The 25,826-nt window shown below is 39.7% G+C and overlaps 1 protein-coding gene across 3 annotated transcripts in view; it reads right to left on the bottom strand.

Moving 5' to 3' along the window:
* Nucleotides 1-25,826, bottom strand: part of ARB2A (ARB2 cotranscriptional regulator A) — a 434,977-nt gene that overhangs the window by 121,309 nt on the left and 287,842 nt on the right. The window lies entirely within an intron of this gene.

The following is a 25,826-nucleotide window of genomic DNA, read 5'->3' as shown; positions in this document are numbered from 1 at the left end:
GAACATTAGCGGAAGACTTCGGACACCTAAAAGGACAAGAAAAATCCCCTCATAACCTGTAGGAGGAAAGAAAGAAGAAAAAAAGAAAAGAGGAAGCAAAACAGGGATCAGCACCCCTGGCGGGAAGCTGAAGGTGAGAGGAGGCCCCCACACTCAGAAAAACTCCCTCTCGGTGGGGAAATTAGCTGCGACAGAAAAGGACCTTTGGAGGATCAGAGGAGAATGCAGCAGACAGTTTTGGAAGGCAGGACAAGGTAAGAACTACACAAGTGGTCAACACCGCAGCTCTGTGCATTCCAGCCTGAGTCCTGAGTTGCCAGTTGTGGAGGGCGGGGCTTGGTGCTGGAAGGTGGGATTTGGAGTGCGGACCCAGGAGGGGACAGCTGTTGGCTGTGAAAAGACAGCCTGAAGGGACAGGAGTAAGGAGCTACACAACCAGGTAAGTCTGCGGAAAAAGTGTGGGACGCCATAGAAGCAAGGCGTCATTGTTGAGTGGCATGCAAGGGGCGGGGCCGCCATTACAACCCCTCTCCCCACCTGCTGGCTTCTTCCGCCTCCACAGGCACTGGGAGGGGCTCCCATCTGAGTGGGCTTGCCTGCCCCTCGGGTCAGGGTCTCCTACGCCCACCTGGGCTCCAGGGGCCTGAGCGCCGCCCAACCCAAAGCCTCCTTGGGAATCAGCCCTGGGCTCCCCTGCCTGGGACGGGAGTGTACTGATGCTGGCAGGGGCTGAACGCTAAAGTGTGGGGTTGGGAGATCAGATCCCGGAGAGGAGCTCTGTTGGCTGCGCAGATACAGCAGAGGGGATGGGTGTCAGGGGATGCGTGGCTCCAAATGCCCCTAGGGGAAGTGTTGTCTGCCTGGAAAGTGAGGCGTCATTGTTGAGTGGTGAGTGGTGGTGGGGCTGCCCCTGCCCCTGTATGCCAGCTGCTGCCTCCACAGTCTCTGGGAGGTACTCCTGGCACAGCAAGCATGCCACAGTCTGTTGCAATGGCCTGCTGGTCCCTGCTGCTGCACGCAACTCACACACACCCCAACTGTGCCCTCTGTACCCCACCCCAGCCCCAAGCAGCCGCTGCTTTTGCTCCCTCTCAGCTAGGCAAGGAACAGATGCCTAAGGATGGCGCACAGGCAGATGCGGGGTCAAAACCAAAGCTGAGCCCCAGGGGCGGTGCGACTGAGGAAGAGGAATGGAAATCTTTCTGTGCAGCTGCACAAGCCATGGATTAAATCCCCAAGATCGGCTTGGTAAATCCCACATCTGTGGAATACCTGAATGGACAATGAGTGTTCCCACAACTGAGACTGGTCTGGCCTTCGCAGCAGTGGACTCTGGGGGCAAGAACATGGGGGAGTTAGGTCAGGTCAGGGTCTGAGCTGGCCCCACAGAGTCCACAGCAGGTTCAGAGACCAACCTAGAAGTACTGAAGGCCTCCAGGGGAAGTGGGGACTGGCTCTGGCTCACTGGGGGAGCAAGGACACTGACAGAGCAGGCCCGAGGAAAATATTCTTATTACGATTATTATTTTTTTGCGTTTGTTTCATTTTGTTCACTTGTTGATGGTGTTGCTTTTATTATTTTTTAACTTTTTTATTTTTCTTTTTTCTTTTTTTATTTTTTTGCGGTATGCGGGCCTCTCACTGTTGTGGCCTCTCCCGTTGCAGAGCACAGGCTCCAGACGAGCAGGCTCAGCGGCCATGGCTCATGGGCCTAGCCGCTCTGCGGCATGTGGGATCTTCCTGGACCGGGGCACAACCCCATGTCCCCTGCATCGGCAGGCAGACTCTCAACCACTGCGCCACCAGGGAAGCCCTTCTTTTTTTAATATATATATTTTTTATTTTTCTATTTTTACTTTATTTTTGTTGTTTTGTGTTTTTTTCTTGTTTTTGGTCTTTGTTTTTTATTTTATTCTTTTTTTATTGTTTTTATGTGGGCCTCTCCCATTGCGGAGCACAGGCTCTGGACGCGCAGGCTCTGCAGCCATGGCTCACGGGCCCAGCCCCCCTGCAGCATGTGGGATCTTCCTGGACCGGGGCACAACCCCATGTCCCCTGCATCGGCAGGCAGACTCTCAACCACTGCGCCACCAGGGAAGCCCTTCTTTTTTTAATATATATATTTTTTATTTTTCTATTTTTACTTTATTTTTGTTGTTTTGTGTTTTTTTCTTGTTTTTGGTCTTTGTTTTTTATTTTATTCTTTTTTTATTGTTTTTATGTGTATATTTTATGTTTTCTTCACTTTGTGGTTTATTGTTTGCTTTGTTTTTTATTTTTCATTTTTTGTTTTTGTTAGTTTACTCCTCACTGACTGTTCTTATTTTCTAATTATGTTTATTTATTTATTTATTTTTGGCTGCATTGGGTCTTTGTTGCTGCGCACAGGCTTTCTCTAGTTGCAGCGAGTGGGGGCTACTCTTTGCTGCGGTGTGCGGGCTTCTCACTGCGGTGTCTTCTCTTGTTGCAGAGCACAGGCTCTAGGCACGTGGTCTTCAGTACTTGTGGCATGTGGGCTCAGTAGTTGTGGCGCACAGGCTTAGTTGCTCTGCAGCACATGGGATCTTCCTGGACCAGGGCTCGAACCCACGTCCCCTGCATTGGCAGGCAGATTCTTAACCACTGTGCCACCAGGGAAGCCCCTCATTTTTGAATTCTTTTGTTTGTTTGTTCTCTTTTTTTCTGTGTGTGTGTGTTGTGTTGTTGCTGCTCTTTGTTTTTGCTTTTGCTATTTGTCTTGGGTTTTGTTTGTTTGTTTGTTTTGTTTTCTTTTTTTGTCCCTCTGGCTGCACTGTGCAGCTTGCAGGCTCTTGGCTCCCTGGCCAGGGGTCGGGCCTGGGCCTCTGGGGTAGGAGCAATGAGCCCAGGATGCTGGACCACCAGAGAACTCCTGGGCCCAGGAAATATTGATCAGTGTGAGCTCTCCCGAGGTATCCATATCAACATCAAGACACAGATCCACCCAACTGCCTGTAGGCTGCAGTGCTGGATACGTCATGCCAAACAACCAGCAAGACAGGAACACAGCCCAACCCATCAGCAGATAGGCTACCTAAAGTTGAACTAGCTCACAGACACCCCAGAAAGCACACCACATGACGTGGCCCTGCCCATCAGAGGGAAAAGATTCAGCTCCACCCACCAGAGCGGATGCACCAGTCCCTCCCACCAGGAAGCCTACACAAGCCCCTGAACCAACCTCACTCACCAGTGGGCAGACAACAGAAGCAAAAGGAACTACGAGCCTGCAGCCTGCAGAAATGAGACCATAAACACAGTAGGTTAGACAAAATGAGAGGACAGAGAAATATGTTGCAGACGAAAGAGCAAGGTAAAATCCCACAAGACCAAATAAATGAAGAGGAAATAGGCAATCTACTTGAAAAATAATTCAGAGTAATGATAGTAAAGATGATCCAAGATCTCAGAATTAGAATGGAGGCATGGATTGAGAAGATACAAGAAATGTTTAACAAGGACTTAGAAGAACTATAGAACAAACAATCAGTGATGAACAACACAATAACTGAAAGTAAAAATACACTAGAAGGAATCAATAGCAGAATAACTGAGGTGGAAGGGCGGAAAAGTGACCTGGAAGATAGAATGGTGGAAATAACTGCCACAAAGCAGAATAAAGAAAAAAGAATGAAAAGAAAGGAGGATACTCTCAGAGACCTCTGGGACAACATTAAAGGCAACAATATTCGAATTATAGGGGTACCAGAGAAGAAGAGAAAGGAAAAGGGCCTTAGAAAATATTTGAAGGGATTATAGTAGAAAACTTCCCGAACATGTGAAAGGAAATAGTCAATCAACTCCAGGAGGTGCAAGGAGTCCCATACAGGATAAACCCAAGGAGAAACATGCTGAGAAATACATTAATCAAACTAACAAAAATTAAATACAAAGAAAAAAATATTAAAAGCAGCAAGGGAAAGGCAACAAATAACTACAAGAGAATCCCTATCAGTTTATCAGCTGATTTTTCAGCAGAAACTCTGCAGGCCAGAAGGGAGTGGCAGGACATATTTAAAGTGATGAAAGGGAAAAACCTACAACCAAAATTACTATACCCAGCAAGGATCTCATTCAGATTTGATGGAGAAATCAGAAGCTTTACAGACAAGCAAAAGCTAAGAGAATTCAGCACCACCAAACCAGCTTTACAACAGACGCTAAAGGAACTTCTCTAGGCAGGAAACACAAGAGCAGAAAAAAACCTACAAATACAAACCCAAAACTATTAAGAAAATGGTAATAGAAACATACATATTGATAATTACCTTAAATGTAAATGGATTAAATGCTCCAACCAAAAGACATAGATTGGCTGAATGGATACAAAAACAAGACCTGTACATATGTTGTCTACAAGAGACCTATTTCAGACCTAGGGATACATACAGACTGAAAGCGATGGGATGCAAAAAGATATTCCATGCAAATGGAAATCAAAAGAAAGCTGGAGTAGCAATACTCATATCAGACAAAATAGACTTTAAAATAAAGACTATTACAAAAGACAAGGAAGGACACTACATAATGATCAAGGGATCAATCCAAGAAGAAGATATAACAATTCTAAGTATTTATGTACCCAACATAGGAGCACCTCAATACATAAGGCAAATGCTAAGAGCCATAAAAGGGGAAATCGACAGTACCACAATAATAGTGGGGGACTTCAACACTCCACTTACACCGATGGATAGATCATCCAGACAGAAAATTAATAAGGAAGCAAAAGCCTTAAATGACACATTAGACCAGATAGACTTAATTGAAATTTATAGGACATTCCAACCGAAAGCAGCAGAATACACTTTCTTCTCAAGTGCATATGAAACCTTCTCCAGGATAGATCACATCTTTGGTCACAAATCAAGCCTCGGTAAATTTAAGAAAACTAAAATCGTATCAAGCATCTTTTCCGACCACAAGGCTACGGGATTAGAAATCAATTACAGGGGAGAGACCGTTAAGATGGCTGAGGAGTAAGACGTGGAGATCACCTTCCTCCCCACAAATACATCAGAAATACATCTACATGTGGAACAACTCCTACCGAACACCTACTGAACGCTGGCAGAAGACCTCAGACCTCCCCAAAGGCAAGAAACACCCACGTACCTCGGTAGGGCAAAAGAAAAAAGAAAACAACAGAGACGAAAGAATAGGGACAGGACCTGCACCTCTGGGAGGGAGCTGTGAAGGAGGAAAAGATTCCACACACTAGGAGCCCCTTCGCTGGCGAAGATGGGAGGTGGCGGAGCGGGGAGCTTCGGAGCCGCGGAGGACAGCACAGCCACAGGGGCGCGGAGGGCAAAGCGGGGAGATTCCCGCACAGAGGATCGGCGCCGACCGGCGCTCACCAGCCCGAGAGGCTTGTCAGCTCACCCACCAGGACGGGTGGGGGCTGAGAGCTGAGGCTCAGGCTCTGGAGGTCAAATCCCAGGGAGATGACTTGGGTTGGCTGTGTAAACACAGCCTGAAGGGGGCTAGTGCACCACAGCTAGCTGGGAGGGAGTCCGGGAAAAAGTGTGGAACTGCCTAAGAGGCAAGAGACCATTGTTTCGGGGAGCGCAAGGAGAGGGGATTCAGAGCATCACCTAAATGATCTCCAGAGACGGGCGTGAGCCATGGCTATCAGCGTGTACACTGGAGATGGGCATGAAAAGCTAAGGCTGCTGCTGCAGCCACCAACAAGAAGCCTGTGTGTAAGCACAGGTCACTATCCACACCTCCCCTCTGGGGAGCCTGTGCAGCCTGCCACTGTCAAGTCCCATGATCCAGGGACAACTTCCCCAGGGGAACACATGGTGCACCTCAGGCTGTTACAATGTCACGCCAGCCTCTGCCACCGCAGGCTCGCCCCAAGTTCCATATCCCTCCCTCCACCCCTGGCCTGAGTTAGCTGCAGCCCCCTAATCAACTGCTACTTTAACCCCATTCTGTCTGAGCGAAGAACAGACACCCTCAGGCGACCTACACACAGAGACGGGGCCAAATCCAAAGCTGAACCCCAGGATCTGTGCGAACAAAGAAGAGAAAGGGAAATCTCTCCCAGCCGCCTCAGGAGCAGCAGATTAAATCTGCACAATCAAGTTGATGTACCCTGCATCTGTGGAATACCTGAACAGACAATGAATCATCACCAAATTAAGGCAATGGACTTTGGGAGCAACTGTAGACTTGGAGTTTGCTTTCTGCATCTAATTTGTTTCTGGTTTGATGTTTATCTTAGTTTGGTATTTAGAGTTTATTATCACTGGTAGATTTGTTTATGGATTTGGTTGCTCTCTTCCTTTTTCTCTTTTTATATATATATATTTTTTGTTTGTTTGTTTGTTTGGTTTTCCTTTTTCTCTTTTTGTCAGTGTGTATGTGTATGCTTCTTTCTGTGATTTTGTCTGTATAGCTTTGCTTTTACCATTTGTCCTAGGGTTCTGTCTTCTTTTTTTTTTTTTTTTAAGTATAGTTTTTAGCACTTGTTATCATTGGTAGCTTTGTTTTTTGGTTTGGTTGCTATCGTCTTTCCTTTTTTGTCCTTTTTTATTAATTCTAATTTTTAAATTTTTAATAATTAAAATTTTTTTATCTTAATAACTTAATTTAATTTAATTTCTTTCTTTCTTTCTTTCTTTTTTTCTCGCTTTTCTTTTGAGCCGTGTGGCTGACAGGGTCTTGGTGCTCAGGCCGGGTGTCAGGCCTGTGCCTCTGAGGTGGGAGAGCCGAGTTCAGGACATTGGTCCACCAGAGATCTCCCAGCTCGATGTAATATCAAATGGCGAAAGCTCTCCCAGAGATCTCCATCTCAACACTAAGACCCAGCTCCACTCAACAACCAGCAAGCTACAGTGCTGGACACCCTATGCCAAACAACTAGCAAGACAGGAACACAACCCCACCCATTAGCAGAGAGGCTGCCTGAAATCATAATAAGGTCACAGACACTCCAAAATATACCACTGAACATGGGCCTGACCACCAGAAAGACAAGATACAGTCTCATCCACCAGAACACAGTCACCAGTCCCCTATACCAGGAAGCCTACACAAGCCACTGAACCAACCTTACCCACTGGGGGCAGACACCAAAAACAGTGGGAACTATGAACCTTCAGCCTGCAAAAAGGAGACACCAAACACAGTAAATTAAGCAAAATGAGAAGACAGAGAAACACACAGGAGATGAAGGAGCAAGGTAAAAATCTACCAGACCAAACAAATGAAGAGGAAATAGGCAGTCTACCTGAAAAAGAATTCAGAGTAATGATAGTAAAAATGAAACAAAATCTTGGAAATAGAATGGAGAAAATACAAGAAACGTTTAACAAGGACCTAGAAGAACTAAAGGGCAAACAAACAATGATGAACCACACAATAACTGAAATTAAAAATTCTCTACAAGGAATCAATAGCCGAATAACTGAGGTAGAAGAATGGATAAGTGACCTGGAAGATAAAATAGTGGAAATAACTGCCACAGAGCAGAATAAAGAAAAAAGAATGAAAAGAATTGAGGACAGTCTCAGAGACCTCTGGGACAACATTAAATGTACCAACATTTGAATTATAGGGGTCCCAGAAGAGGAAGAGAGAAAGAAAGGGACTGAAAAAATATTTGAAGAGATTATAGTTGAAAACTTCCCTAATATGGGAAAGGAAATAGTCAATCAAGTCCAGGAAGTGCAGAGTCCCATACAGGATAAATCCAAGGAAAAACATGACAAGACACATATTATTCAAACTATCAAAAATTAAATACAAAGAAAAAATGTTAAAAGCAGCAAGGGAAAAACAACAAATAACATACAAGGGAATCCCCATAAGGTTAACAGCTGATCTTTCAGCAGAAACTCTGTAAGCAAGAGGGAAGTGGCAGGACATATTAAAGTGATGAAAGGGAAAAACCTACAACCAAGATTACTCTACCCAGCAAGGATCTCATTCAGATTTGATGGAGAAATTAAAATCTTTATAGACAACCAAAAACTAAGAGAATTCAGCACAACCAAACCAGCTTTACAACAAATGCTAAAGGAACTTCTCTAGGCAGGAAACACAAGAGAAGGAAAAGACTTACTATAACAAACCCCAAACAATTAAGAAAATGGTAATAGGAACATACATAATGATAACTACCTTAAACATAAATGGATTAAATGCTCCCACCAAAAGACATACACTGGCTGAATAGATACAAATACATGACTTGTATATATGCTGTCTACAAGAGACCCACTTCAGACCTAGGGACACATACAGGCTGAAAGTGAGGGGATGGAAAAAGGTATTCCATGCAAAGGGAAATCAAAAGAAAGCTGGAGTAGCAATTCTCATATAAGACAAAATAGACTTTAAAATAAAGACTATTACAAGAGACAAAGAAGGACACTACATAACGATTAAGGGATCAATCCAAGAAGATAGAACAACTGTAAATATTTATGCACCCAACACAGCAGCACCTCAATACATAAGGCAAATGCTGACAGCCATAAAAGGGGAAATGACAGTAACACAATCATAGTAGAGGACTTTATCACCCCACTTTCCCCAATGGACAGATCATCCAAAATGAAAATAAATAAGGAAACACAAGCTTTAAATGAAATATTAAACAAGATGGACTTAATTGATATTTATAGGACATTCCATCCAAAAACAACAGAATACACTTGCTTCTTAAGTGCTCATGGAATGTTCCCCAGGATAGATCATATCTTGGGTCACAAAGCAAGCCTTGGTAAATTTAAGAAACTTGAAATCGTATCAAGTATCTTTTCTGACCACAATGCTATGAGATTACATATCAATTACAGGAAAAAAATCTGTAAAAAAATACAAAAACATGGAGGCTAAACAACACACAACTCAATAACCAAGAGATCACTGAAGAAATCAAAGAGGAAATAAGAAAAACCTAGAAACAAATGTCAATGAAAACACAACAACCCAAAACCTATGGGATGTAGCAAAAGCAGTTCTAAGAGGGAAGTTTATAGCAATACAATCCTACCTCAAGAAACAAATAACACCACAAAGAAAAAAACCTAACCTTACACCTGAAGCAATTAAAGAAGAACAAAAAAACCCCAAAGTTAGAAGAAGGAAAGAACTCATAAAGATCAGATCAGAAATAAATGAAAAAGAAATGAAGGAAATGATAGCAAAGATCAATAAAACTAAAAGCTGTTTCTTTGAGAAGATAAACCAAATTGATAAACCATTAGCCAGACTCATCAAAAAAAAAAAAAGGGAGAAGACTTAAATCAATAGAATTAGAAATGCAAAAGGAGAAGTAACAACGGACACTGCAGAAATACCAAGGATCATTAGAGATTACTACAAGCAATTATATGCCAATTAAATGGACAACCTGGAAAAAATGGACAAATTCTAAGAAAAGCACAACCTTCCGAGACTGAACCAGGAAGAAATAGAAAATATAAACAGACCAATAACAAGCACTGAAATGGAAACTGTGGTTAAAAATCTTCCAACAAACAACAACCCAGGACCAGATGGCTTCACAGGCGAATTCTACCAAACATTTAGAGAAGAGCTAACGCCTATCCTTCTCAAATGCTTCCAAAATATAGCAGAGGGAGGAATACTCCCAAACTAATTCTATGAGGCCACCATCACCCTGATACCAAAACTAGACAAAGAGGTCACAAAGAAAGAAAACTACAGGCCAATATCACTGATGAACATAGATGCAAAAATCCACAACTAAATACTAGCAAACAGAATCCAACAGCACATTAAAAGGATCATACACCATGATCAAGTGGGGTTTATCCCAGGAATGCAAGGATTATTCAATATATGCAAATCAAGCAATGTGATAAACCATATTAACAAATTGGAGGAGGAAAACCATATGATCATCTCAATAGATGCAGAGAAATCTTTTAACAAGATTCAACACCCATTTATGATAAAAACCCTCCAGAAAGTAGGCATAGAGGGAACTTACCTCAACATAATAAAGGACATATATGACAAACCCACAGCCAACATCATTCTCAAGGGTAAAAAACTGAAACCATTTCCTCTAAGATCAGGAACCAGACAAGGGTGTCCATTCTCACCACTATTATTCAACATAGTTTTGGAATTTTTAGCCACAGCAATCAGAGAAGAAAGAGAAATAAAAGGAATCCCAATAGGAAAAGAAGTAAAGCTATCATTGTTTACAGATGACATGATACCATACATAGAGAATCCTAAAGATGCTACCAGAAAACTACTAGAGGTAATCAATGAATTTGAGAAAGTAGCAGGATACAAAATTAATGCACAGAAATCTCTGGCATTCCTATACACTAATGATGAAAAATCTGAAAGTGAAATTTAGGAAACACTTCCATTTACCATTGCAACAAAAAAGAATAAAGTACCTAGGAATAAACCTACCTAAGGAGACAAAAGACCTGTATGCAGAAAACTATAAGACACTGATGAAAGAAATTAAAGATGATACAAACAGATGGAGAGATATACCATGTTCTTGGATTGGAAGAATCAACATTGTGAAAATGACTATACTACCCAAAGCAATCTACAGATTCAGTGCAATCCCTATCAAACTACCAATGGCATTTTTCACAGAACTAGAACAAAAAATTCACAATTTGTATGGAAACACAAAAGACCCTGAATAGCCAAAGCAATCTTGAGAAAGAAACACAGAGCTGGAGGAATGAGCCTCTCTGACTTCAGACTATACTACAAAGCTACAGTAATCAAGGCAGTATGGTACTTGCACAAAAACAGAAATATAGATCAATGGAACAGGATAGAAAGCCCACAGATAAACCCACACACATATGGTCACCTTATCTTTCATAAAGGAGGCAAGAATATGCAATGGAGAAAAGACAGCCTCTGCATTAAGTGGTGCTGGGAAAACTAGACAGCCACATGTAAAAGAATGAAAGTAGAACACTGCCTAACACCATACACAAAAATAAATTCTAAATGGATTCAAGACCTATATGTAAGGCCAGACACTATAAAACTCTGAGAGGAAAACAGGCAGAACACTCTATGACATAAATCACAGCAAGATCCTTTTGGACCCACAAATGGGACCTAATGAAGCTTCAAAGCTTTTGCACAGCAAAGGAAAACATAAAGACTAAAAGACAACCGTCAGAATGGGAGAAAATATTTGCAAATGAGGCAACTGACAAAGGATTAATCTCCAAAATATACAAGCAACTCATGCAGCTCAATAACAATAAAACAAACAACCCAATCCAAAAATGGGCAGAAAACCTAAATAGACATTTCTCCAAAGAAGATATACAGATTGCCAACAAATACATGAAAGGATGCTCAACATCACGAATAATTAGAGACATGCAAATCAAAACTACAATGAGGTATCACCTTACACCAGTCAGAATGGCCATCATCAAAAAATCTAGAAACAATAAATGCTGGAGAGGGTGTGGAGAAGAGGGCACCCTCTTGCACTGTTGGTGGGAATGTAAATGTGAATTGGTTCAGCCACTATGGAGAATAGTATGGAGGTTCCTTAAAAAACTAAAAATAGAACTACCATATGACCCACAATCCCACTACTGGGCATATACTCAGAGAAAACCATAATTCGAAAAGATACATGCACCCCAATGTTCATGGCAGCACTATTTACAATAGCCAGAACATGCAAGCCATCTAAATGTCCATCAACAGAGGAATGGATAAAGAAGATGTGGTACACGTACACAATGGATTATTACTCAGCCATAAAAAGGAATGAAATTGGGTCATTTGTAGAGGCATGGATGGACCTAGAGACTGTCATACAGAGGGAAGTAAGTCAGAAAGAGAAAAACAAGTAGCATATATTAATACATACATGTGGACTCTGGAAAAATGGTATAGATCATCTTATTTGCAAAGCAGAAATAGAGACACAGATATAGAGAACAAATGTATGGATACCAAGGGGGAAAGGGGGTGGGGTGGGAGGAACTGGCTGATTGGGATTGACATATATACACTATTGTTACTACGTATAAGACAGATAACTAATGAGAACATACTGTATACTACAGGGAACTCTACTTAATGCACTGTGATGACCTAAATGGGAAGGAAATCCAAAAAAGAGGGGCTGTGTGTGTCTGTATAAGTGATTTATCTTGCTGTACAGTAGAAACACAACATTGTAAAGCAACTATACTCCCTTAAAAATTAATTTAAAAGAAAGACAAAGTGAGACACTGAAGATAAGTTAGGCCGTTAAGAAAACTTGGTAAGTGTAGATAAGGTACATACAGTAAGAACATTAAAGTTGTAACAAATTGGAAAAAGAGTTAGTCACATCGGTGTAGTCACTGGAAAGAATAATTTATTACTCTATGAGATAAATTCACAAAATAGATAAAATAGCACTGTTCTGTAAAGGAGATAAGACAGCACAGCTATTTGTGAATAACGACATGCTTTTACTTACAAAAACGTAGAGAAAAACTAGAATGTAGCATATCGCCAACATAAAATTTCCTTGATTTTCTTAATTTCAGATTAAGATGATGAAGGACTTTTTGTTGTTGTTGTTACTTCATTTTGTTGCTGTTATTTTTGTTATTGTAAAAAATGACTCTGCTGTGATATAATTGCTGCTTAGAAATAACAGCTCGTGACACAAATATGACACAACCCACATAATCAGACTACAAAGAGCTTTAGGGTATATAGAGAAAAACCTTTCCATTTTATTTTGTAGATCTGTGATATTCATGACCAATGAACTTCCTGTGCCATAAAATAATACTAAGTATAAAAACCCTACTGCCTTCACCAGAAGCCTTAAAGATTTACAATATCTGTATAAGGCAGGAAGAGTGGTTGAGTCGAGCAGGCCTGAGTTGAAAGGCATTATGGTGATGAGTCAGGTATATTCAAAGATAGTCACAAGTAGATAAAGTTGAACGGTTCTTGTTATGCCAAGCAGGATTTAAACAAACTTTTTAGCTGAGTTTGCCCTTGTTACAGAAGAAAAGCTTAAGGATGTTCTCGCATTGATTACTCTAGTCAGGGCGCAGTCACCGTCTTCTGCATTCAAATTTGTACTCTGCTTACACTTTTAAGCAGTAGATACACAACTTGTTTAGTGAAAAAGTTTTCTATTACACTGCACAGTAAAATACACCAAACAGAAATGACAGCTTACGACCAATGAAACCAGTAATTTAGGATGTGACATGGGCTCAGAGAAGTAAATGAGAAGTAGAACAGAATTTTTGTTTATAGGATGCAATTCTTTTAGGTGCTGTGAGAATTATTTTTTGTTAAGGAGATTCCAAGTTAGTTGATTTTGGTGCCATTACCATCATGAAGTTTGGGGCCTCTGTGAATGTCCCTGGAATCTCTCTAAGAGTCTATGATCTGAAGTAAAACAAGTAGAGTGGTAGAATTTCTTGTAGTAGTTTAAATTCAAGAATGACACTTGTCTTTTATGATTGACAGAAAAGTAGATGAAACACAAGGAAGAAACTGATGAATTTATAGAAGTTTCTCATAAGGATATGTTCTAGGGCAGGGGTCATTTGAAAGGAAGACAATGTGTGAAAGAGCTGATAGGCTTTCAGGGAGAGTATGGAAGAAGAGGACACTAGCAGGAAGGAGAGTGAAAGGGAAAGGGTCAGTGTGGAATTTAAGTAAATTGCAAGAGTGAAAGAGGGAGGATGCTGAAGAATAGGAAAATTGAGGAGTTTAAAGACCGTACTTCTGTAGAAGATGTACTGGGAGGCTCTGAGACTCATGACGAGACATAACTAGAATCGGGACTTAGATAATCTAGAAAATAGAAGGAAGCAGGAGAGAAATGACAGAAAGTTTTTAACTCTCAAATATTGAAAAGCAAAGAACAATTTCTCTAAAACTATGGTACTTGATTGTTGGGTAAAATAATTTCTAATAATAATAACAGGAAGTTCTTGCTTTGCACGGTAGTGTGGGACTATACAGAGGACCATACAAGCTGAAATCGGGCAAAGTGATCATAATAATCAATGAAAAAAAACTACAGTTGTTCCATGACCTTTTTTTTTGTCAAAACATTAAAAGTCTTTTTACTGTCAGCTAAAAATGAATAGGGTCGGGGAATGAAAAAAAGAGTAAGACTAATTGTATTTAGTACATTACACTTCATCTTTAAAACATTAGAAACAATGAGAATTAAGATGCTTTATTTCTTTGTAAAAAACTTATTAAGAGTAGTTTGAATAGTGCTTGCTTTCTTGTCATATAACTTATGATACAGTTCAAGCAAATCTTTTCTATGCCTTGGCTAACTTTCACACTCCTAAGTGTGGATCAGCTTCCAACATTTTACCCTTCAAGCTTCCAATGTCATGAAATATCTCTGAGAGTTCATTTGATGTGAAGTGTCTTTTTTTGCCAGTATCGCTTCCTCTGGGACATCTTCATCTTTTTGTCACAGTGCTTTCCAATTTCACTTCCAGCATTTCATGTGTTTGCTTCACTTTCATCTTTGTTGGCCAGATCTCTCTTCTGACCATCCTTTTTTTTTTTTTTTTTTTGCGGTCCGCTGGCCTCTCACTGTCGTGGCCTCTCCCATTGCGGAGCACAGGCTCCGGACACGCAGGCTCAGCGGCCATGGCCCACAGACCTAGCCGCTCTGTGGCATGTGGGATCTTCCCAGACCGGGGCACGAACCCGTGTCCCCTGCCTCGGCAGGCGGACTCTCAACCACTGCGCCACCAGGGAAGCCCCCTGAGCATCCATTTTTATAAACACAGATAGTGCTACTGTGTATGAACTGAATAACAGATATGCAGTGTTTGGTCAGTGACAGATTTTGAAAAAAGGGATATAATTGGTCATTGATCATGATGTGCATCTGTTTATTTACATAGAGAGTTGTACTTAATGCAATTACTAATAGTTAATATATTGTGGTAACTGAAATTTTGAACCTTGTTTTGGGGGGTTTGGTGTTATTTAACTAAACTATGGTAACTGAAATTTGTGTATATTACAACGGTGCAAAGCGAGGACCACCTGTATTCACTGAGCTGTAACCATATGCCAGGTACTATTTTAACAGTCCCGTATGGATTATTTCACTTAATTCTGACCATAACCCAATAAGACTGTACTAGTATTATCCTCATTTTATACAGAGTATGATTGTAGATCTTCGTCTGGCCATATCATAGAATTAATTCTCCACACATTTAGGAGGATACAAATTTCTCACAGTCATGTTAAATCCAAAGCTCTTCTTCATAAATGCTGACTTAATACCATTAAAGAGTTTGAAATGACAAGTAACACATTCATTTGAAACGTACAGCTAGAGTAAAAAGTCAGGATCTTATAATAGTAGGGAAGGAAGGTGGACACTTTGAGAAGATGCACTAGCTCTTAGATAGTAGTGGGGTACCATTTAATAAAGTGAGCTGTTAGTGAACTAAGAGTTACATTTGGGTCCTGAAGGAGTACTTAAGTCCTTAACCTTCCTCTTCACCTCACCTATTTCAATGATCAACCTGTGATTAGGAACCAAGAGAATCTCTGCAATGGATAAAAGACTTTTTTCCTAGGAGACTGTGAGTTCCTTGAGGGGCAAGAGTGATATCTAGCAATCTTATTTATTTATTTATTTATTTTATTTTTGGCTGCGTTGGGTCTTCGTTGCTGTGCGTGGGCTTTCTCTAGTTGCAGAGAGCGGGGGCTACTCTTCGTTGCAGTGTGCAGGCTTCTCATTGCGGTGGCATCTCTTGTTGAGGAGCATGGGCTCTAGGCACACGGGCTTCAGTAGTTGTGGCTCGCGGGCTCAGTAGTTGTGGCTCGCGGGCTCTAGAGCGCAGGCTCAGTAGTTGTGGCGCACGGGCTTAGCTGCTCCGCGGCATGTGGGATCTTCCTGCACCAGGGCTCGAACCCGTGTCCCCTGCATTGGCAGGCGGATTCTCAACCACTGCACCACCAGGGAAGTCCCTCTAGCAATCTTTAGAGTCTAAACTAGTGTCTAGTACATATTAAGTACTCAATAAATCTTTGTACAATTAAGGAATAAATATTTACAGTTAGTTTCTTACCCCAAGAGAACCAAGAATAACTCAAGTTTGAAGTAAGACATGGGATTAGGCTCTAATTTCAGGGGAAATTAATTAAGTCAACAACTAATTAATTAGTAAAAATAATTAAATTTGGATTTTCTAAAATTTAAGCTTTGCTGCCAGTGTTGATTTTATATGCTTGATATTATTTCTGAAGAAAAGCAAAACCAAATAATGCTGAGGGATTATTCCTTCAAAAGAGAAGTGCTATAAAAATCTAAACTACAATGGTTATGGAAAACTATACTTTTTATTATAAAATTCAACCTGCATATCATCTAGTTCCACAAATAGCTTTCCCACATATTGGTTATATTTAATCACTTGTATCTGTGGCCTTAAATTAACAATGTCTTATTTTAAATTTAATCACTATTCTTCTGGAAACTAAGCAGGAAAGGTGTGGCTACTTTGCCACACAAATTAAAATGGAAAGAAGACAATTTCTTTGAAGGCAATTTATTAAAAGGAAATTAAAAGTAAAAACTTCACTTTGCTCTTTTAAAATGTCTGAAACTAGCTAAAAACAAAAGAATCTCTAAGCCAATACTGATTTTAGAAAGTTATTAGAAAATTTCAATTTAGGGCCTCTTACAAAAGTCTCATTTATAAATATCATTGCTATACAAAGCTTAAAATGATATATATGCTTATTTGCCCAAAATTTTAAACAAGTAACTTCTATAATACTTTAGAAATTAAGAAATTATGTAAAATAACTGAATTTTGTCAAGGATTGTACCATGAGATTATTCAAAACATGCATAAACTAGCTGGTACATGATTTCTTTATTTATTGGTATAACATATTGAATACTTGGGGTGAAATATGTATGGTTGAAGGGGATATTATGATAGAGATAATATGAATGGAAATACCAGTTCTCAAAGAATATTTAGACATCATATATCAGTTAAACCAATGTTAATACCTAAAAGCTGAAGTCATTGATCAAATTATCTTTAAAATATTTTTCATTAAATAAAACTATTTTCCTTTAAAGAAGGACTATATTTTAAGAACTATGATAAGACAAAATCTTCTAAAAATATACCCCTGCTTTAAAGTGCTGATAATCAACTTAGAACATCTTAGGATTTTACAAATGGTAAATACTTGACCTATCTATGGTGCCTAATGTTCTCTTTGCATTTTCATTTCAGTAACAGAGAATATTTAGTTTAGAAGTTCTGAATCACTACTAGAAAGCAATGCAGTTTCTCTGAAGGGGTATGTTTTGGGGGTATTTTTGCCAGCAGACAGATTTATCGCTGGTGACTTGATGTCTGTCTGTGACAAGACAGAGCAGGCAGGGAGGGTGTAGATGGGAGTCACATATCACACGGCTGGTCAAAGAGAAGTGAAGGGCAGTGGACCCAGGCAAACCACACAGGTCAGGAAGGGGCAGGCAGAGATGGTGGGCTGGGGGAGATGTGATTCCATAGGCTGCAGGACAAAGAGTCTCTAGGTGGGGGACAGTGAAGCCAGGGAGACACAGAAGACAAAAATTATAAGAAAAGAACCACACATAGAGACTAAACAAGATGAGAGAGGGAGAGTCGGAGGGCAATATACAGACCCAGGGAGAGCCATCCAGAGCACTGACCCAGACAGCTGACAGAGGAAAGGAGAAAAAGACGACAAGTGAAGCACAGACAGCCATGGAAGGGGAGATCAATACTTAATATCTGTTTAAAAAGAATGAAGATCTCTGTCTTAGGTATCACTGGACCCGACTTACTTTTCTAACAACTAGGGACACAGCACTAAGAGCCATGAGACACTGCTATGGGGACTGTAAAAATAATCTCTCTCACAAATTAAACTCATAACTTAAACAATTTTCAAGTACAAATGTAATTTCATATTATTTGGTTATTTATCCAAAAGCATTCCAAAATAATTAAAAACTTTTTATCTTTAAAGGGAAAAGTGAGCTCAGTAAAAGGAGAGTTGCCACCTTTACTGCCAAATTCTTTGACGAATTTTTCACAAATTGGTTCAGAAAGCTGTAAAAAACATGGTGGCTATTTTTAATTTTTTTTTAAAGTGAGATTTCTGGAGTGAGACTACTTTTCACTGTGATTACTGGAAAACTGGAAAAGTCAAAAATCACAGGATAATATTGGACCCGATTAAGTATATATATATATAATCAGGGCAAATATTGGTGATCTACATAAATATCATTCATAGAGTTAGATTATTTTAAATGAGTATCTGATCAGTTATTTCCCCAAAGTGCCTGATTCCAGCTAATTACAATGAATACTTCACTGAAAACACAAGAATTTCTAGTGGTCAACTTTCAGAACACTCATCCCTAATATTAACTAATAATTATAAGGTAGCACAGAACAATGAATAGGGAAACTAACCTATGAATAAAAGCTACAGTAATGAACAAAAACTGCCTGAAAAGTGCTATTTAGTTAATGAAAACACCACTTAAAGAATTAGAATGTATACCCTTTGAATGGAAGAAAGAGGAGTGCTAGAATTCTTGAGCAGTACATGTAGTCAAAAGTGGTACAGTATCAAGATGTCTTGAATTTTAAAGTCTGTTTACAAGGCAAAGTATAGATTTTCAATTACCTAATTAATTTGAGCTATGTCTAAAAACATACTAGACAACTCAATTTGTCTATACATTCTGAATGATACATTTTTCATTGGTATCTTTAGAAGGAAGTGATTATTCACTAATAAAGAAAAGATATAACTCCTTAGTGTCATTTCCTCAAGATATGTTTTCAGCAATAAAGTGAAGTGAATATTTAGCAAATATTCAGTATTTTAGTCAGTGTAAACAGTCAGTCTGGATTATTTAAGCAAAGAAAAATTAGGGTTCCATTAATGGCCCCTTTCTATATCCAGAATAAGACAGGATCATCTAAGTACAGTAAGTTTTCAAGTTTAATTCTTATCTCCTAAGATATCTACCTTGGTTCTTTTTTTCCCCTTTTTCTTTTCTTCTTCTTCTTTTTTTTTTTAACCATTTATACTGTTAATTTTCTAAATTTTACACAGATTTACATCCAGTGTTCTAAGTAAGCTGAAATAAAAAAGAAAAAGCTATCTCAAGCCATGACAAAGGCAAGAAAAACTGAGATGGATACAAGTTTGGGGAGGGAATATATTGACAGGAATCAGACATCTAGACCGCATAGTTTTAGTGAATCTAGGTTCAGGTATTTCCTTAATGGTAGGTGGAAAGAGCTTTCCAACCTGTGTGCCTGGCACAAAAGGGTCACAGGTATGTGAAAATACTCATCCTCTCACCCTTCAGGTCAGCCAGGAGGGGCTCTGTCCATTCAACTCTGGACATAAGCAACCTTCTCTTATGTCAAGGTTGCTTATGTCCAGAGTGCCATACAAATGTTATACTTTTCTGTATGTGTTGCTTAAGGAAGAGTGGAATAACTTTAATAACTTTCTGGTAACTATGCTTTACGGTTACCATAAACCTTAGAGGACTGGTAAAGTGGATCCGATGAGAAGGTCAGGTTTTCAAGAACCCAGAACAAGAGACTGCAGGGAGGACATAAGGGCGAAGATTTCAGACCTAAGTAGATACCCTGAAGTCTAGGAAAAGGATCTCTAAAGCCAGATAGGCAAATGTGTACTGTCTTTACCAGTGGGAAATGGGAGAAGATCAGGACTAGAAGGAACGTCCTAGAAGTGTCATCTTCTCAGAGAGGCCTTCCCTGGCCACCTTCCTAAAAATCTGAATCCTCCCCTCCACATACACACTGTGCTTCAGGTCCCTTCTTCTTGTTTTCTATTTCTCCTACCAATGACCACTATCTAACATACTACACATATACTCTCCTTACTTACCTTGTTTATTACTGTCTGTATCTCCTACTAGAATGTAAGCTCCACGTTGGGACCATTATCTGCTGTAATTCACTGCTATGTCCCTGGCACCTGCAGCAATGTCTGGTCCACACTGAATTCTTGTTGAATGAATGCATGCCGACTGAAAGCATATACCCAGACAGGCAGGGAGGGAGCACATTCGGAGGGGGCTGAAAGTATGTGGGCCTGAGCAGCAGTACTTACCCACACCTAGGCCCAGTTAGAACCCACCTAGCAAAGAGTGGACTGTCAGTCATAGGCCAGCTGAAGCAAGCCGTGTCCAGACTTGTAAGAAGTCAGAAGATATCAGTGCTCTATAACCTGGTCTGCTTTCAAACATTTATATTTTGCTTTCCTTTCACCCAGAAGAATGTCTGCTCATACACAGTTAAAAATTATATTTGCTATTTTGGGGAAGCAACACACCATATAAGATCATTTCTAATTTCATCTTTACTGCTACCCTAGTTTCCTTCAGCTTTGTCTCCTGATTTCTATGTCCTACTGAACATTTTTCTTTTGACTATTAGTCTTCCTTTTGATTTCTCCATTATATTTTCTGTCTTTCTGTGACTACGGTTTTGTGACCCTTACCAATGTCACAGAAAACATGAATAACTAAGTTATTTGTTGTTTAAAAATAGAACTGGAGACAAGAAAATAGAAGGGAAAATATTTCTGCAAATGCTTTTTCCATTTCTACAGGATTAAAATAATCAATAATCATTTTTAAATAAATGACAGTTTTAAATTCTAAAATGACTAATGAGAATATATAGTGCCACATTACATTTTCACAGTGCCTTCCTCTTGATGAACTTAAAATATCCCTCCAGATACTAAAAAATTGTCCTTGTAACATTTCATAACATTTCTATAAGTGAGGCAGATATTCGCTGTTGCCATTTTATAATAAACATAAACAACCAAAATGTGGGCTATACAATAAACATATAGCCTATTAACCTATTATATGTTTCTCTGAATAACATGTTTTCAATGAGCTGATTTTCACTAGTACGAAATACTATTAAAATAGAGAAGTGGGGGAACCAGTCACTTGGCACATATTCAAGATCCCTCAAATATCCACCGTTCACTATATGTTATAATAACTGAAAAGTCAGACTTCATTTTAAGTACAATATAAGATACAATGCTGACAATTCTTAAGGGTGGAGTTGTCAAGTATAACATTTGCTTTCAAAAGAAAAATAAAAACAATGTGACTGTACTGAAAATAATTATCAGTGTATTTTAAGTACAATTAAAAAATTATTATACCTGCTTTTAAAATATATATGCACAGGTAAACAACATTCATAAAATAGAGCTTTTATGAGCATTAGATCTATTTTGGGGGTAAAGGGAAACATATTTAGTAATAAAGGAAAAAATTCAATATTAAATGAGTATGTATTTTTACAGGTAATTTCATTGCTTTGACCATGAAATGTCTAGTCAAAAGACAAAAAGCAAAGTATAACAAGAAAAAAAACTTGTAATTTAGAAATCTGGAAAAAAAAAAAGCCTTCACTAAATTGAACAGATAGTCTGGACATCCATTACTAACCTGTGGTCAGTACACATAGAAAATTTCAACTATCATTATCTCAATTAAGTAGGTCATAAAACAATTTCATCATTTCTTGCCCATAATTGATTTCCCCCTCCAGCTCCCCTGTACTTCTGGTAATGACATTTTCATTATCCCAGTTACTTTTCATCGGAGCTTATAAATGCTGGGGGTACTGGCCCTAACTGTTCTCTCAATTGATGCAACCTAGTGTTGATGCCAGATTCAAAAGGAGCAAACTACCCACTGGCAGAGGGCCAGGAAACAGGTTTTTTGGGGAAAAAAAAAGTCATTATAAGCTATTGTTCACTGCTATGTCCCCAGCTTCCAGAACAGCACCTGGAACATAATAATTGCTCAATAAATATTTGAGGAATAAATAGATGCAGGTTTCCCCTACTATCTGAAAGTAGAGTAACTCCTGTGAAACCTTTCGTAAGCCAAAATGATGTAAAGTGAAGAAGCAACTACCTTAGGGCACTCTTGCTAGTGGATGCCCAAAATAAATCGAGATAAGGCACAGATATTTACATGCACAGTTAAGCTATGGCAACTTGATGTTGAGATGCAGAGTGTAGTTCCCAGAGAAGGAGCTTAGTGGTGCCACTCTTGCAGCTCAGGGTACTTGCTGCCTCTCTAACGGCTCCCTGAAAACAAAGGCTGAATGCTATTTTTGCTTTCGCCTTTCTTCCTAAAAGCAAAAATCCTCTCTGGATTTCCTTCTGTTAATGAAAACAGGTACTAATGCAGGTCTTTCATAAAAGTGAAGTGGCATAAAGTAAGCTTTCATAAAGTGGGGGACAACTGTGTATGCTGCGGAGTGTACATGAAATCTCCTTCTGATTTAAGCCAAATTTGTTGGAATAAACACCCACAGGAAATAGAAGGTTACAGAAAGTAGCAAGTTCTGTTCTATGAAAAATTTGGTCAGAGAAGGGCTGAATAGTATAAGCTTAAGTATAAGCTCAGAGAAGAGCTAACGACTTAGTATAGGATCAAAAGAGCGTGATAAAGAAGAAACAATATCTTATCTTTGGTAAACTGTACCACAAAGTCTCATGAGGTAGTGGAGGAGAAAGGGTAGAAATAAATTGTCTTCAAAGAGTGCATTTTAGTGCCTTTTTTTGAAAGAGTTGCTCTTAAACCCTAAGGTATCAGAGAAAAGAAGAACCTTACAAAGCTTTAGTCTCAAAAAAAGTTAAGGTTTCTTTCTGCTTAGGCTTGAGCGACCACCGGAGTTGAAGTAAGCCTGTTGTATTAATTATCTACCGCTGTGGAACAAGTCGTCTCCAAAATTCACAGCTTAAAACAAAACACATTTATCAGTCCCAGCATCTGAGGGTCCTGGATCTGAGTGTGGCTTAGCTGGATGACTGGCTCAGGGCCTCTCACAAGGCCACAGTCAAGGTGTTGGCTGAGGTTGCAGTCATCTCAAGGCTCAACTGGGAGGGGATCCTTTTCCAAGGTCACTCTCGCGGCTGTTGGCAGGCTTCAGATCCTCACTGGCTCTCAGCCAGAGACACCGATTCCTTGCCACATAAGCCTCTGCATGAGCAGCTCACAACATGGCAGCTGGCTTCCATCAGAGGGAGCAAGCAAGAGGACAAGCAAGAGCCTGAGATCTGCCAGCATTCACTGGTATTACCATGCTCCCCATTATCCTTAAGCAGTAGGCCTGACAGAATGGTGGAATGACTTTTTGAACAGTTACGGTGCCTGGTTAGGTGACAACACCTTGTAGAGCTGAGACAATGTCCTCCCAGATGCGTTATGTGCTCTAAATCAGCCTTTAATACACTGTGATGTTTCTCCCAGATCTAGGAAGGAGGAGTAGAAATGGGGCTGGATCCTCTTCTCATTACCCTTGGTGATCTACTAGCAAAACTACTGCTTCCCATTCCCATGATTTTAGGATCTGTTGGTCTAAAGGTTCCATACGGAGGAATGCTTCCATGAGGTGTCACAACGATTCCACTGAACTGAAAGCTGAAACTGCCATCTTCCCACTTTGGAATCCTTATACCACTGGATTAACAAGCGACAGAGAGTGTTACTATATTGGCTAGGGTGATTGATCCTGATTACTAAGGAAAAATTGAGTTGCTACTACACAATGGGGGTAAACAGGAGTGTCTGTAGTGCAGGAAATTCTCTAGGTCATCTGTTAATGTTTTCTGTGATTCGTGTCAATAGAAAACTACAATAATGTAAGTCAGGCAGGACTGCTAATAGCCCAGACCCTTTAGGAATGAAGATACAGGTCACCCCACCAGGCAAGAGACCATGACCAGGTGAAGTGCTTGCTGAAAGCAAAGAGAATATGGAATGAAGGTAGTTATACATACCAGCTACAACTACATGACCAGATGCAAAAATGGGGAATGTAATAGTTATGAGTATTTCCTCATTTTGATATGAATATATATACTAAACATTTTTGTTTTCTTCTCTCTTATTCCCTTAACATCTCATGTAAGATGTGTCAATTGTAATTAGCTTTATCTCTCAGTATTTAAACTATAGGATACCAAAGATGAGAAGAATGAACTATCAGCCAAGGACAAAAATGGGCTTTGTATCCTCCTTTTTAGTGTGCTTTCGATTGTACACGGGATAGTTGTATCACGTTAGGTGGAAGCAAGACTTCATTAATGTCTTCGTTTGGAGATTTTCTGGTTTAAGGAGATGTAGATGAGTGCCAAGTTGACAAGGCATGAACTGTGGAGGCTCTGTAATGTGGCAATTTGGCTAGGCTGAACTACATTTCCCAGAATTCCTTTTCAATCTGTGTGTCTCTAGTGAGAATGATACAAAAGGGAGACTTCTGTGGGAAATTTGGAGAGTTAAAGTGAAGCAGCAACAATTTCAAGCTCACACACGTTGTTTATCTGCTGGTTCACTTAGTGGCACAAGGCAGTGGTTACCAGGACAAAGGGCACTGGCTTCTACAGGACACCCACACCACCAAGGACAGAAGCCATAAGAACTGACATGGGTTTAAGTCCATCTTCATGGGCTCCAGCTCATGCTTATGGGTTCCAGCTCATTCTTGCTCTCCACCCCTTTACATAAGATCTTCCCTTAACAACTGACTGCTCTGTAGACTCAGCTCCAGCATTGCTTGCCAAGTCCACATTCTTATAGAGACTGCTTAACCAGCTCTGATCAAATCCCAGGTCAAATCTCTGTAATAAATCCTTTACTATATATAGTCAATCCTCATTATTTGTGAATTCCGTATTTCTGAATTCACCTACTTATTAAAATTTATTTGTAAACCCCCAAATCAATACTCATGGTGCTTTTGTGGTCATTTGTGGATATGCACATGTGCAGCATGGTGAAAAATTTGAGTTGCTCAACACACACATTCCTAACTAAGGTGAAACAAGGCCATGTTTTGCCTTCTTGTTCCAGTTCTTGTACTGTAAACAAGTGTCCTTTTCGCAGACTATTTAGTGCCACGGTTTTCACATTTTTGTGCTTTTGTTGGTGATTTTGTTCTCTGAAATGGCATCCAAGTATAGTGCTGAAGTGTTAGACAGTGATGTGTCTTATGGAGAAAATAAGTCCCATTAGGGCATGAGTAACAGTGCTGTTGACTGTGAATTCAATGTTAGTGAATCAACAATATATATTAAATAAGGCGTCTTTAAACTGAAACACTCATAAAACAAAGATATATATTGATTGGTCGATGAAAGTGTGACCAGAAGCTTGCAGGAACCTAACCCTGTATTTTCCCTAGGAGTGATGATTCAGTATTCACTAATTCAGTGTTCTCAGAGACTTTATAAAACATAATCACTGATAATAAAGACAATATATTGTAATTAATGTACACCACACACACACACACACACACACACTGTAGCAAATATATCATCTAGTAGTCTGTTGCTCTGACTGAACCCTGATTGACAGACCTGAAAGGTTTAGTTATAATGATAGTGAAGCTCAGTTCAAGTTTAGGTATTAATGATGGTGAAATTTAATTATAATAATAGTTCTTTACCTAGTAGTTGAACTATTCTCCAAATTATTTCCTTCAAATATGTAAACATGTATGCAACTTTGCTTAGCGATTAGCTGTCTCTTATGGTTGTTATATGAGGTAGTTCATGTTCAAAACTTCTACTCATTCTCTGGCATCTATGACCAAAGCAAACCCATTTCTGTTCTGTAACATAACCAGACACCACTGCTCAGTTTCTGTTTACCATCAAAACTGTGAAAGCCAAAATCAGAAAGTAATGAAAAATGTCACTCTTTC

This window comes from Lipotes vexillifer, unplaced genomic scaffold (genome assembly GCF_000442215.2).
Source record: "Lipotes vexillifer unplaced genomic scaffold, Lipotes_vexillifer_v1.1 scaffold67, whole genome shotgun sequence".
Taxonomy (NCBI): Eukaryota; Metazoa; Chordata; class Mammalia; order Artiodactyla; family Lipotidae; genus Lipotes; species Lipotes vexillifer.
Note: the sequence above shows the minus strand (reverse complement) of the source record. Positions and strands in the feature narration are given on the sequence as shown.